This window comes from Protopterus annectens, chromosome 9.part0, assembly GCF_019279795.1.
Source record: "Protopterus annectens isolate FY-2018-M chromosome 9.part0, PAN1.0, whole genome shotgun sequence".
Classification (NCBI taxonomy): Eukaryota; Metazoa; Chordata; order Ceratodontiformes; family Protopteridae; genus Protopterus; species Protopterus annectens.
In genome coordinates this window covers 853,705,412-853,720,265 of record NC_056743.1, presented here as the reverse complement: position 1 = coordinate 853,720,265, position 14,854 = coordinate 853,705,412, and the positions used below count along the sequence as shown (strand labels likewise).

At 42.1% G+C, this 14,854-nt stretch overlaps 1 protein-coding gene across 3 annotated transcripts in view; it reads right to left on the bottom strand.

Annotated features, from left to right (window-relative positions):
- Positions 1-14,854, bottom strand: part of KIFC1 (kinesin family member C1) — a gene marked incomplete in the record, with an annotated part of 1,304,428 nt that overhangs the window by 504,943 nt on the left and 784,631 nt on the right.

The following is a 14,854-nucleotide window of genomic DNA, read 5'->3' as shown; positions in this document are numbered from 1 at the left end:
GTTTTTCTTTATCTTCAGACATAAGATATATATATATATATATATATATATATATATATATATATATATATATATATATATATATATATATAAAAACTATCAAAACTATGGAGAACTATCAACAACTGCTATTACCAAAAAAAATAGCACACGCACAGTATCACAAACAAAAGCCCAAAGGGGCCACTCTAGTTTTATATATATATATATATATATATATATATATATATATATATATATATATATAAAATATAGAAATTTTAATATAAACTAACTACAGGCCAAGGGCCAAGAAGCAAAAAAGTCACGAATAATGTGGCTAGAAGCAAAAGCTATGAAGGGAAAGGGGAACACTTCTAAGCAACAGTCTAAATATATCTAAGAATATATATATATATAAGAAGAAACGAAAAAAAACTTGCTAATATGCAGAATTATCCCACAAAAAGTCTCGAGCAACGCTGGAAACCAAGAGATCAGTGCTGCGGCAAACTAGATCTGGGGGTAATTCCAGCAGTGCATCATGGGATAAGGGGCTTGGTCTCGAGCTACTGGTAAACTTTGAGCTTTGCTAAGAGCCCGTGTCAGAGCCAAGGATCGGCTCCGAACCCATCAGTGAAGAATGAACGGCGAGATTGAACAACTTCACATTAACAGTTTCTCCACATATAAAGTAGTGTTAAACAACTTTTTACCACAGAAGTAAGAAGTGCACTCCCGTTTAAAAGTATAAGTCATGAGATGGTAAAAAACACATTCAGAGAAAGTGAGTTTTCTGAGAAAAGTGGGAGGTCGCCCCAAGGGAACTTATTTGCCTGTAATGAAAGAATGGTAGCTGACTGTCGATGCTCTGAAGCCCGCAAAGGAGCACTCTTCTGAGTGGCAGGTAAGCTCTGAAGGGCTCGTCTCCCAAACCTGATTTTAGTCAACTCAACTCAAGCTGGCTAACAGTTTGAGAGAGGTGAAGGTGCCCTTAAGCTCTGGAAGGTGACCAGCTGTTATATCCTATATAAGATACAACACATACAGCTTAGGCTACTATAGCAGTGATTGCAGTTTTGAACATATAATGAAGCTTGATCATGAGGGTACTGAGATGAGGTCTCCAACCCAATGAGGCATTAAATAAGGTTTCCACCCAGCAAAGCAGCTGTCTTCAGGGTCTGCAAATGGTCTCAGCTGCTAGAATGTAAATCTTACCAAAAAGGCTGGTGAGAACTGTACACCATGCTACGGCCTTGCAACAGGGATCTAGCAGCAAAGGAAAATCTATATGTATGTGATGGGCTCTACAGCTACTGATACACAAGCCATTGCAACACTTTCACTTTCATTCATGTAACCACCACCAAACGTGGCAGCCATCAAGTATTGAAAGGTCCAAGCCTGGACCATCTGCTGTGTCACAAGCAAGGCCACCCAAGTCAATACTTCTTGGACTCTCACCATGGACAAAAAGTACCTGCACTGGAATTGTCTAGCTCTGAATCTATGAAGGCTACTTTGTGAGAAGGAATCAGTGAGAACTTGTGTATATGGTGATGTCCCAGAAACACTTACAAAAGTGACGCTTTCTATTGAGTACCTGGATGAAGCTACCAAGTCTCAGTAATCATGGAAGGAGAAAAGTACAGTTGTGTACACTTACCAAAAATGTAGATGTTCGAGTGTATTCACTGTTGCAGTCATCACATTTGGGTTATCTGCTTGCAATATCCCTCAGTCGGCTTGTTTATCAAAGTCTTGGGTCCTGCGTCGGTTGCGGTCTCATCTTCCGTGATGTCAGGTAGTCAGGGGTATAAAGCATGCAGCCGACGCCATTACATCAGTTTTTCTAGACCCAGATGTCAGGTGCCCCCCATAATGGGAAGCAATTATACATGTATATATATATATATATATATATATATATATATATATATATATATATATATATACATACAAGGTTATACCCTCCAACAAAAAAGCAAATACACCAAAAAAGCTTTTAAGCATAGTAAAGGAGAGTACAGGTATAGCCAAAAGAAGTCAGGGGGCTGGAGGGAGGGTAACCAGGACTGCAACAGTTAATGCACTCGAACATCTACATTTATGGTAAGTGTACACAACTGTACTATGTTCTTCGTGTTTCACTGTTGCAGTCATCACATTTGGGTAGATTTCCAAAGCTAAGGGTGGGAGGAAGAATTTAGATAGCATTACGACCAGCTCAAAGACCCTGCAAGACTGCAGTGGCAAAGCCAGCTCTGTATTTAGAGAAAATTGGTAAATGGTAATGCTTGGTGAAAGTACGTACAGAACTCCAGGTAGCAGCTTCTAGGATGTCCCTGGTAGGGATGCCTCTGAGAAAGGCTGTAGAGATAGATGCAGCCCTGGTGGAGTGAGGTCTGATCCTCTGGGGGATAGGTTTTCCATGGTGCTTATAGCAGAAATGAATGCAATGGCTTATCCATTTAGAAATGGTTTACTTTGAAATAGCCTTCCCCTCTGCCCCTGTAGCAAATGCCACCAGCAGTTGTTCAGATTTCCTTTGAGGTTTAGTCCTGTCCAAGTAAAATCGAAGTGGTCTGTGGACATCTAAGGAGTGAAGTATCCGTTCCCCTTTGTTCTGTGGATTAGAAAAGAAGGTTGGCAAATGAACGGACTGATTAAGCGCCACACTGGATACCACCTTGGGCATGAAAGAGGGATTGGTTCTGGGGGACAGCCTGTCCGCATGAAAGATGATGAAAGGCTCCACTGCCATAAGGGCCAGTAATTCAGATACCCTTCTTGCTGGAGTAATTGCTAAAAGGAAGGCTGTTTTCCAAGAAAAGAAATTTAACTCTGCACTTGCAGCTGGCTCAAAAGGAGGAAGAGTGAGTTTTTTTTTCAATACAAAGTTAAGGTCCCAGGCTGAAGGTGGGGCTCTGCTGGGTGGTCTTATGTTTTTGGCCCCTCTGAGGAACTGCTTGAGCAGTGGATGAGAGAAGAGGGGTGGTTCTGTGTTGTAATGAGCTGAAATGGCCGAGGCGTGAATTTTGATGGAGGAAAAAGAAAGGCCCTTGTGAAGCATCTCAGTTAAGTATTGAACTGTCTGAGGTAAACTGGGTGCTGCTGTGCCCCATCCCTTGAGTATGGTTCCAGGCACAGAATCTTTTCCATTTTTTCAGCTTAAGATTTTCTAGTACTAGGCCTCCTTGCCTCCAAAATTACATCCAACACTTGTTTACTGAGAGATGGTAACAGAGAGATTAGGTAATTAACCAGGCTGCCAGGTTCAGGGTGCTGTGATAGCAGGGTAGGGGTCTGAGGCATGTGCCATGGAGCCAGCAGTGACAAACTGCGCAAGAGGGGGTATACACCAGTGTTGGCGTGGTCAGTCTGGTGTAATTAGAATAGTCCTTGGTTAGTCCTGTTTGATCTTTAGTAGTACTTTGGAGAGGAGAGACAGAGAAGGAAAGGCAAAAACTAATAGATTTTTCCAGCTGAAGGACAAAGCATCCATTTTCCAAGCTTGTTTGTGGGAAGTCCTTGTGCAGAATTTGTACAATTGGTAGTTCAGGAGGGAGTCAAGCAGGTCTATATCTGGGCTCCCCCATTTGCTTATCAACATGTTGAAAGTCTTTGGTTCAAGTTTCCACTTGTGTGGGTCCAGGAGATTTCTGCTTAGTTCGTCTGCCAGTGTATTTAGGTTTCCTGGCAGGAACTGAGCCTGTAGATGCACTTGGTAACTCAAGACTGTGTTCCACAGAGCCATGGCTAGTCTGCAGAGGGGGTAAGAATGGGTATGCCCCCCTGCTTGTTTATGTATCACATAACAGTGGTGTTTGTCCATCTTTACCATTAATTGTCCTGGAAGAATGTGGTCCTTGAAGGTTGTCCGAGCATTCTGTACAGCTAACATTTCTTTCTGATTGATATGCAGGTGAATCTGACTTGGCATTTGCCCTGAATGCACTTCCCTGCCAGGTGAGCCACCCATGCATAGTCTGATGCGCCTGTTGTTAGGGTTTGGGCGGCAGGGGGTAGAGTGAATGGTAGTCCCTTGTTTTGATGGCAGGCCTCTGCCCACCAAATGAACTCTAACCGTAGGCAAGGTATGATAGGAATTATTGCTTCTAGAATCTGAGAATGTTGACACCATAGGCTTTTTAGATACCACTGTAATTTCCTCATATGCAGTCTTGCATATGGAATTAGTAGAATGCAGGAAGCCATGAACCCCAAGGCTTGCAGTATTTGCCTTGCAGATATAGCAGGGTTTTTGTGGCCATTAGTTTGAAGTAAGTTGTCAAATTAATTTGTTTCTCTGGCGTGAGGAAATCCATCTGGGAAGTTGTGTTCAAGCTTGCTCCCAGGAATATAATTTGTTGACAGGGTACCAGATGTGATTTCTTTTTGTTTATGGTGTACCCCAGACAAGTTAGCACCTTTTGTACAAATGTCAGAGGATTCAAAAGTATGTCCTGGCTTTCTGCCTGAATTAGACAATCGTCCAGGTATGGGTATATTTGAATATTTCTTTGCCTGCAAAATGCAATGACTGGAGCTAGGCACTTTGTGAATACCCTGGGCGCAGTAGATAAGCCAAAGGGCACTGCAGAGAACTGTTTTTTGGGCATAGAGGCCTGACCATGCGGTCTGGGCATTTTCTAGGCATAGTTCAAGTTTTAGGCCTTGAAGAAGATGGCGTCAGTTTAATATGCAAGTCAGTAGGCTTGAATACACCCTCAGAAGCCGGTGCCTGCACAGTGGCTACGGACCCATCCAAGGTAGAAACATCCACAGTTGAAGCATCTTGCGGTATACCTGACTCTGAATGGGTCTCAGTAGCAGGTATCAGGGGCTGCGAAAGCGCCTCACTGAGTACCGGCGAACTGGCGACTGGCTTAGGAGAAGTGTCATCGGCAGCTTTGGATCTAGGCGGTCTGTCTTTATCTTTTCTTTTTTTCACAATGTCGGTAGTCGGATGGCTTACCAAAGACATACCTAGATAATTGAACCAAGTACCAAAATATTTAGAAGCATAAATATACCAATGACGAATACTTTGTTGCTTAAATAAGGCACAAAACCGACAGCGAGGTACGTCATGGTCAGGGCCTAGGCAAGGAATACAGTACGAATGAAAATCTTTGTGAGGTATTTGCTTTCCACAAGAAATACAATTATTGACTTTTACTGACATCGGTTTAGAGCAAGAAAAAGTTTCCCCAATGGGGTACTTAGCTTTAGTTGAAGACTTCGGTTCTGAAACTCGAAAACGAAAATTTCAGGAGTCGGCCGACCAGCACTTGCAAACTACTTCTGCTTTGGGCACCGCACGGCAAGAAAGACGGATGTAATGGCGTCGGCTGCATGCTTTATATCCCTGACTATCTGATGTCACAGAAGATGAGACAGCAACCAACGCAGGACCCAAGACTTTGATAATCAGGCTGACTGAGGGTTAATGCAAACAGATAACCCAAATATGATGACTGCGACAGTGAAACATGAAGAATATCATGGAAATCCTTTTGCTGCAAGGTTTCATTCAAATGGCCATTACCTTAACTAACAATACTGAGAGTGAGGAAAGCACAAAAGGCAACACTTTGTATTGCAAGTGCTGTCAACTCAACAGTAAAAACAGAGAACTCCCCTGTATGGACCCCAAACAATGGTTTTCCAAAACATGCAAGCAATGTTCAATGACAACATATTGGCATTCTGCAGTAGCAAAGGAACAAGCCCCTCAAGAGTTGCCACCCACAAGATGTACAATGTGAGCTGGGTTTGGTAAGGAATGGAAATCATTCAACCCATTCAGAATGAAGAAAAGGCATCAGTAGGGCACTTAACCCAGTTCTGAATACAACAGCCACGGATTCCTTTCAGCTGTACAGCCTGCACCTATCCTGAGAACTCTGCTGACAGCCTGATTTAGAGTCCTTTCCAGTGAAGAACCTATGAACCCTCAAGACATGTTAGAGTGTGACCACATTCAGGATTCACTGGTCTGGATCCTCCATTATGTTTTTTTTGAAGCTGGTGTAGAGTTGAAGAAGCACATTTGTGCTTCACAGGCAGAACTGCTGGAGCTGGGATGAAATAGTCCTCTTGAGCAACTTTCCAGCACCAGGGAGCAATAAAAGAGGAGGGTAAGTGCATGGGGATTATCAAGGTTCTTCATAATTCACAAAAGTGAGGTCTGCTTTTGCCTTATGAAGTTGTTTATCACATTCTAAGAGGCTTGGCCAAAGGGTACTTTCCCTTTCATTTTTGGCATTTGAAACGTGTCAGAGCCATAACCACTGCATTAGTACAATAAAAGTTGCAGCAGCCACATCAGAACTTGCTGTTAAAGTCAAGGACAGAGCCTTTGTCAGCTCCTCTTTCAGGTCAGACTTTCAAAGGCAAATAAGCTTCTTTAACGCATAACATGCTAAGTAGTACTGGAGTCTGGGAAAGAAAGGCATATTTTGGGCTCTAAGCCTCAACACTAACAGGTACACACCTGATCCACCTGTCCAGAGATCTGGACCCTACACATTAGAAGAATAGCAAAGTATTTCTAGGACCTTAGACAAATACACTGAAGATGGTTTACAGATGTCTGATGAGAAACTTGTAAACATCATCTTTATGATGAGTCACATGAACAGACTCTGTGCTTCCAAGGCTGCTTAGCTTACCATTCTTGGTTGTAGGTGGGATGATTTCAGACTCTACAGACACATTTAATATTTTATGGGGGCCCTTAGGCCAGTCAAAGGACTTTATGTCTTAGTCTCTCCAAAGGACTGGTAATGCAGAAGGTAAGCTAAGTGTGGGGAAGGCTTACCTTCTATGACTACTGTCAATTATTTTTTTAAGTTTTTGAGATTTTCTTACAAACTTTACATATCTAGCCCAAAAATAAGTTCTCTGTTCATGGCATTGCCACCATAAACTCTTGCCAACACCTGTTGTCTGTACACTGCAACAATCACAAATCCTTGTGTTTACATCCTGGTATGGAATCATCTCTTTCATTCCCCCCCCCCTCCCATTATTACTATACTGTAAAGTATGGGAGGAAAAAGCCACAGAAGAGCTTCCAGTAACCCCATGAAGGATGGCCCTGGCAAAACCCACCTTGGTCCTAGAAATGACATCCAATTTGTAATGTCTGGTGACAGTATGAACATAAACAGCAGCTTTTAAGTTGGGTCTAGTATCCAGACCTTTGAAAGAGGCCACTGTCCTGGTAAAATGAGCACAAAAAGAATAAAGCTGTTTGCCATGAAAAGTGTAGCAAAAAGAAATGGCCTTAGAAATCTAGGAGGAGATGGTTTGCTTATGTATCACCAAAACCTAATTTCCTGGCATGAAAGGAAACAAAAAGCTGCTCAGATTTCCCGTTTCGTCTTGTCTAGATAATATCAGAACTGTCTATGTAAATTCAATGTGTGAAGGACCCTCTTACTAGGATTCTGTGGAGAAGGGGAAAAAAACAGAAGGAAGATGAATGGACAAACCAATAACCACCAACACCCACTTCCTTTGAAAAAACAAAAAAGATGGCACTGCCATGAGTACTTGAAGTTCAGAAACCATCTTGGTAGAAGTAACACCCACCAACAATACAGTCTTCCAAACTACAGTGTTGTAGGGAAGAAGAAACTACAGGCTCAAAAGGGGACCGAGTCAAGTGACTGAGTAAGTTTCAAGAACAAAATTAAGGTCCCAAGGAGGAGGAATAGACTTTCTTGGAGGCAAGAAATGAAGGACGCCTTTTAAAAATTGTTTGATTTCAAAAACAGCCAAAGGTGGATTATTCTGAGGCACACAAGCAGAAATGGCTTGCAAATGAACTTTAACAGATGAATATGCCAGACCAGTATTGAACAACTCTCACAAATAAGGACTGTAGGGACCCCCAAACAAAAAAAGAAAGAATCCAGGCCATGCTTGAGACACCAAACAAAATATCTCTTCCATTTCCTCATATATGATTCTCTAGAAGTGGGTTTTCTGACCTCCTGCAAAGGAAAAGGGAAAAAAAAAAAAAAAAAAAACACCACATCCTCAAGAAAACTGGTGCCTGAAAGGCATGAAAATCCTATCACCCAAAGTGTCAGCTGAAGAGTGGAAAAGTGAGGGTGAATGAGAGATCCCTTGTCTTGTGTGAGAACATCCATCCTTTGAGGTAATCTGTGATGATTGCCCCTGGCGAGGTGAAATGGAAGTCGGGAACCAGTACTGTCTGGACTAAAAGGGAGTCACTGCAAGATTCTGGGTGTACCCCAGGTTATCTTATGCAGTGTCTTTGGTAGTAGAGGAAGAGAGGGGATAAGTATACAGAAATATCCCCTTCCAAGAAAAGGGCATGGCATCCACTTTTCAAGCCAAATGACTTGGCACTCTAGAACACAACTGGGAAAGTTGCCTGTTCAGAGGGGAGGCAAAGATCTACCGGAGGAATATCCTACCAATGTACAATGTCCAGAAACTCCTCCCTGTCAAACATCCATTTGTGAGGATTTATCCTGGACCTGCTCAGAGTCTGCCACCAGGTTGTGCTCTGACAGAATGTAAACTGCCTGAAGAATCAAGTGATGACAGACTGCAGAATCCCAAGCCTGAAGAGCCAGCCTGCACAGAAGCTAAGATTTTGTGTCCTCTTGCCTGTTGATGTACCACATGGTTGTAGTATTGCCTGTAAATTTTTTTTAGAGGACCTGAAACACAAAGGGAATGAAAAGACTGAAGAGCTAGATGAGTCCTCATCTTCTTGATGTTGATATGGTCTTGTCAACCGTTGATGGGACCAAAGAACCTAGACTTTTAGTTTGAAGGAGGCTCTCCATCCATGATTAAAATCATCGGTGCACAGCTTCTGAGTAGGGAGCAAAACTTGAAAGGCAGACCTGGATTCAGGGAAATCTGGTAAAAAAAAAAAATGGTGCATTCAAGCTTGAGAAAAGGCAAGAGGGACCATATACTTCAGAGGGTAGCAGTGCTTGAGCCAAACAGTCATGAGATACCACTAAAATTTCCTCATGTGGAGTTTGGTAAAAGGAAACATGGGAATGGCGGATATCATGTATCCCACAGTTCAGAAAAATTCTCCAACAGGAAGAACTGGAAGAGGAAGAAGAGACTGGAAATAAGAAGTCAGAGATAGGACCCCGGAGAGGAAAGAGACAAGCCAACATTGGAATGGTCTGAATCCTACACCCCCCCCCAAAAAAAAATGGTCCTGAGAGGGAATAAATACTGTCTTTTTGAGATTAAGGATGAACTCCATACTGCTTATGCAACATAGTCAAGTGTGGATTCTGAAGCAGAAGTTGTTGAGAAGGGGTTTTAATTAAAAGTTCATCCAAATAGGGAATATCTGAATTTCATGAAGTTTGCAGAAGGCTACCTAAAGGGCCACACATTTCAGAAAACCCTTGGAGATGCAAAATGACCAAAAGCCAAAGCACAGAACTGATGATGAGAAGAAAAAGGAAAACTTCCTGAAGAAAGGGTGAATAGGAATATAGAAGTATATTTCAAATATACCATCTACCTTTCACTTAAAACCTATTCCTACATCCCTTATCTATACTTTCCTTCATAAACTTAAACCTTGTACTCCCTCAGCTGATCTCCTACCAGCTGAATACCTTCAAACTGCTGCAAAAGTTCTTGCCTATCCCATTTCTATCCTAATCGATAGAACCATCACTGAAGGCTCCATTCCTTTTCTCTGGAAAATCTATCACATAATCCCACTTCACAAGGCTGGTAACTCAACTGAACTCTCTAACTTTAGGCCTATAGCCCTACTTTCTCCACTAGCCAAAATCATGGAAAAATGCATCCATCAACAACTTTTTGACCACATTCACCAAAATAACCTTCTAGCTGACTGTCAACATGGTTTTAGACCATTCCACAGTACCACCACTGCTCTCCTATCCTTTACGGACTGCATTAATAAACATCGTAATAATAACATGCTCTCCTCTGCACTCTTCATTGACCTATCTAAAGCTTTTGATATGGTTAACCATCAAATACTTATCAACATACTCAAATCATTCTCACTTGACACACAGGCAGCACAATGGTTCAAGTCCTACTTACATAATAGACAGCAGGCTGTCCTTTGGGATAATAACCTATCCAAACACCTCCCTATTACCCTTGGTGTCCCTCAAGACTCTCTCCTGGGACCTCTACTCTTCTCCATATTCATTAATGACCTTTCTATAAATTTACCTCTACCTACCTACCTGCATACAATATGCAAACAACTCCACTTTGATTTGTAAAGCCTCCTCTTCATCTGAACTCCAATCCATCACCCAAACAGTATTTAACCTAGCTGAAAACTGGTTCCAACAACGTTGCCTCCTCCTAAATGCCAAAAAAACAAAACTATTGCTAATTACTGCAACTATTAAATCCTCCCCAATAGATTTCTCTATTATATCTAACAATGGTACAATCATAGCTCCTGACCTGACTACCAAACTCTTAGGTGTAATAATTGACCACAGCCTTAACTATGACCCACATATTAATGCTACTATTAAAATAGTAAACAGAAAACTTGGATCCTTGTATAGGATAAAATCTTTTCTTACCCCTGAAGCCAGAACTACAATTGCCCAGACCCATCTGATCTCCACCTTCTTCTATGCCTCCCCCATTTATACTAATCTTTCCAAAAGCAACCTAAATAAATTGACTACTTCTTATAACAATATTGCCAGGTTTGCTACTGGGTCCCCATTTAGAACTCATCACCGTCTAAATCTCAAACTTCTAGGATGGCTAGAACTACATAACCAGCTAGAATTTCAACTCCTCACCATTACCCATAAGATTCTGTACCAGTCTAGTAATACTCATATTCTCAGTAGCCTCATCTCCCCCTACATAAATCTTGCTACCCTTCGCTCAACAAATAAACTACTGGTTACCATCCAGAAATCCCACAACAAGGCAGGTGATTCTCTTTTCTCAAATTCAGTGGGGAAGATTTGGAACAAGCTACCCATCAAACTTGCATCTCTCTCATCATTACCTCTTTGTTAAACTCAGTAGTCACATTCTGTATAATTAAGTTATTTGAAGAAAATCTTCATGTATAATGTATTTAGATATTTTTGGACTTTTTTTCTGTCCTGTTTTATTAGTTTAAGGTGGAGCTTATCTCCCCGGGCCTCTACTGAAAATGGACATGTATCCAGTTAGACTAGCCCGGTCAACAAATGTAAAATAAAATGAAATAAATAAATAAAATAAATCCAGAGATAACAGAAAGACTTGGGGAAGCAACAGAGGGAAAAGTGCCTAAAGAGGTAACATCATAAATAAAGGGACCTAGAGGAAGGTATGAAAAGACCGATCTAGAAATGGGCCTCCATGACCCTGCCTTCCTGGGAACCAGAAACATTTTGGAATAAAAACCTGCTCCCTGCTGAGACAAGAGGCCAGGGTGGATTGTTCTCTGTTCCACAAAATCCCACAGGAAAAAATAAATAAATAAAAATAAAATTGAGGGAGTTGGGAAGGAGGAAACTGAGGAAGGTCAGAGAATGGAGGAAGGGATTTCCAAGTCATAAAACAGCAGTTCTGAATAATGGAGAGTACCCAGGCATTTGTGGTTATGTTGTCGAACAAAAAAGGAGAGTGTCAGCCCAAGGGACAGAGGAAGAGGATGGATGGATGGATGGAAGAGAGAGGAAAATTTGTCAGGAAAAGAAGGTTTCTGATGCCCAAAACTCAGAGTGGGCTCGTCGGGGAAAATTTTCTTGGGAAGCCTATGGACAAAAGGTTTACATGGATAATTTGGCAGAAACCTACAGACAGAGGAAAAAGATTTGCTTCAGGTCCTGCATAACCTTACATTTATCTTGAAGAGTTTTAAATGATTTTGCAGCAGCGGTACCAAAGAGATCGTGGCAGAGCCAGATGCGGTTGCCCTAAAACAGGCATTAGCAGCATTGTAACTGCATTTACTAGAATGGTGAGCCATCTAAGAGACAGAAAGCAAGAGAAAGTTCAGAAGTCTTACTTTCCGAATCAAGCACATCAGTCAAAATCCCAAGTAAGGAGAGAGGAGCCAGGGCATATCTGGTCATGTGGGCCTGATAATGGCCCTAAAGACCAAGGTAGCAGAAGAATACACTTTTTTCCCATACCTCTCCACAACATGGCTGTCCTGTCAGAAGTCTAAAGCTTGGAAGAGGACAGCAGTTTAGATGGCTTATTTGTGGACATAGAAACAGAAGTAGATGAAGGACTTTTATTACTAATACTTATGACCCTCAGGGACTTTATAAAACCTGCCTGGTCTCTTAGGAGCTAGAAGTTGAGAGCCAGCAGACTGAGAAGCTGCAGAAAATGTAACTAAGAGGATAGCCAATGCAGGACGGACTGCAAAAGGTCTGGGAAAGTCCATTTGCAGGCGTTCATCTCTCTTTTTAGCCTCAGAAACCTAGTAGCAGTCCCACTTAAAGTGCCTCATCATGCAGACCACTGTTTCCCTAAAAGACATTTCTTCAAAAGGAGAATCATGGACAGTAAATCTTCCTCATCAGACTCCAAGGTAAGAAGAGAGTGGATCTGGGAGAAATATGCTATGAACTATTCACAAGAATCTAACCAGAAGAATTAGAATCCCCGGGCTTTCTAGAAGGGGTGGAAGACCAAGAAATAGAAGCAGGGACAGACAACCCTTGTGGGAATTTTAGGGCCAAAAGGGCATTGAACAGTGCCCTAAGTCCTGCCACTATTTATGAGGATCTTTTATTCACAGAAGTCATTTTTTTAAAGGCACATCTATCTAGTAGGTTCAGACCCCTCCCTAAATTTGATGAGAGTAGCAGGTACCTCTTCCTGAACTAATATTTGGGGCATTCCACTAGGCCCCTAAGATATAATTGGCCATAGTTCCCTCTCTACATCTGCACCACATATAAGCACACCACAGTGGATGTGCAAGAAGACAGCTCCATGTTGGCCTCCAACTGGGTTGCAGCAGAGGGAACTGACATTGGTACTGGATGGTCCTCAGGTTTTACATCCAGCCCGATGGAGATGTCCAGTAAAGGATGGACAGTAGCAAGATCAGTACATGCTTTCTTGGCTTCTTTCTTAAGTGGCAGATGAACTTTAGAGCAGGTGCATTTGTGTTCATGGTACCCTCGGCCAAATGCTTTAGAAGTTGGATTTCTAAATAAATAGCGAAGGACAGCAGATGACTGCAGTGTGTCTTAGAGACAAACACCTGACAAATTTCACACTGTGTATGGCTGTAAATAGCACAACCCCTAAAAAAGGCACTTCTCATGTCAATTTTATGGGCAATCTGCCTGCCACACTCAGATTTTCCCTTCTTGGATGACATGAATACAAAACAGGAGGAGGAAAAGAAAGGAGAGACCCCCACTAGAACAATTATCTTTAGAAGACTTGGTAGATTAACCAGTTCCCTATTAGACGAATGCATGCATAAAATGTTTAGTACGACATGCTCGACAGCTTTTAAGCTAACGTTCATTTAAGCGAAACCTAAGAATGTTGAAACAAGGAGTTACGAAAAGTTACAGTTGGCCAGCTGTCAGGAAAACAACAGCTGACGTACGTCAGAACATTCACCTTGTCTAGCTGTTCTTACAGTCCTCCACTGTGGTGCAGTCTCGTCATTCACCCTGTGTAATGTTATGGCAGTTCTCCACTGTGGTGTGATGTCAGAGTTGGTATATTTAAGTAGGGGGGTGGGGCAAAGCCCCCACCCCCGAAGTTTATTTTGTTGAATTTTGGGGGTGGGGGGGTTAGCAGTCAGCCGTTGGCTTCTTGACGGCTGGCCAACTATAAGTTTTTGAAACTCTCTGTTACGACATTATGGGGTTTCGCTTAGATGAACTTTTGCTTAAAAGCTGTCAAGCATGTCATACTCAACATTTTAAGTGTTTGCTCATCTAATATAGACCCGATTAACCAGCTCAGTAAGCAGCGTACAGACTGAATTGAGAAGTAGTGTTCAAACTTGTGGAAAAGTAGTCCTGAAGATTAGGCACTGTACATCACATATGCACCTTACCTCTTGCACATAGAACATATGTTTGACGTATGGCACATAGAAGGTATAAAGACTTTAGTATGTCGGCCAGATGTTCCTCTGTCCTTGACAAGATATCCCAAAAGTAAGGAATACTGCAGCAGTGATGAAGAACAGCCCTCTGTCATGAATGTGATCACGTATCCTGCACTAGAGGACTCAAAGAACTGCTTTGCAGTGCAAGGACTTCACCATTTATATTCTGGAAAAAGTGCAGACAGCCAAAGACTTCACCATTTATATTCTGGAAAAAGTGCACAGCGCCAAAGACTTCACCTCAAGATTACTTCCAGAGATGTTCATCACAGAGAACTTTCTCATTCTCTTCAGATGACAGGCTTGGCAGGAAGCCAGCAATACAAGAAAGCCCCAAGGTTATACTGAGTAAACTTCTCCTGAAGGATGCCAGTCATGTCTAGCCTTAGACTTACATGACTTCCCCTTGACATGAGAAAACTGGCCTGGGGGGGGGGGGGGTGTTACAAACTACTCCATAGCAATCATTGCTATAAACATCACAGCTGCTCTTCTCCATGTTTGGGTAGCCAGGTTGAATCCCTAGCACTTCACAATGCAAAACACATCATGATGAAGTGGCCCCTTGTTCTTGATCTGGCAAAAAGTAGATCACTCAGGTTTCAGCTCCTCAGGCTTACATGTGGAAACTTTTACAGAATTAGCAGCAAGAATGAGATACAAAATATGCAAGAGATAGAAAAGAACTGACTATGGATCTGGGCAATGCTTTCAATGTGTAGCAGCAGAAAAAAATGCACAGAGGCA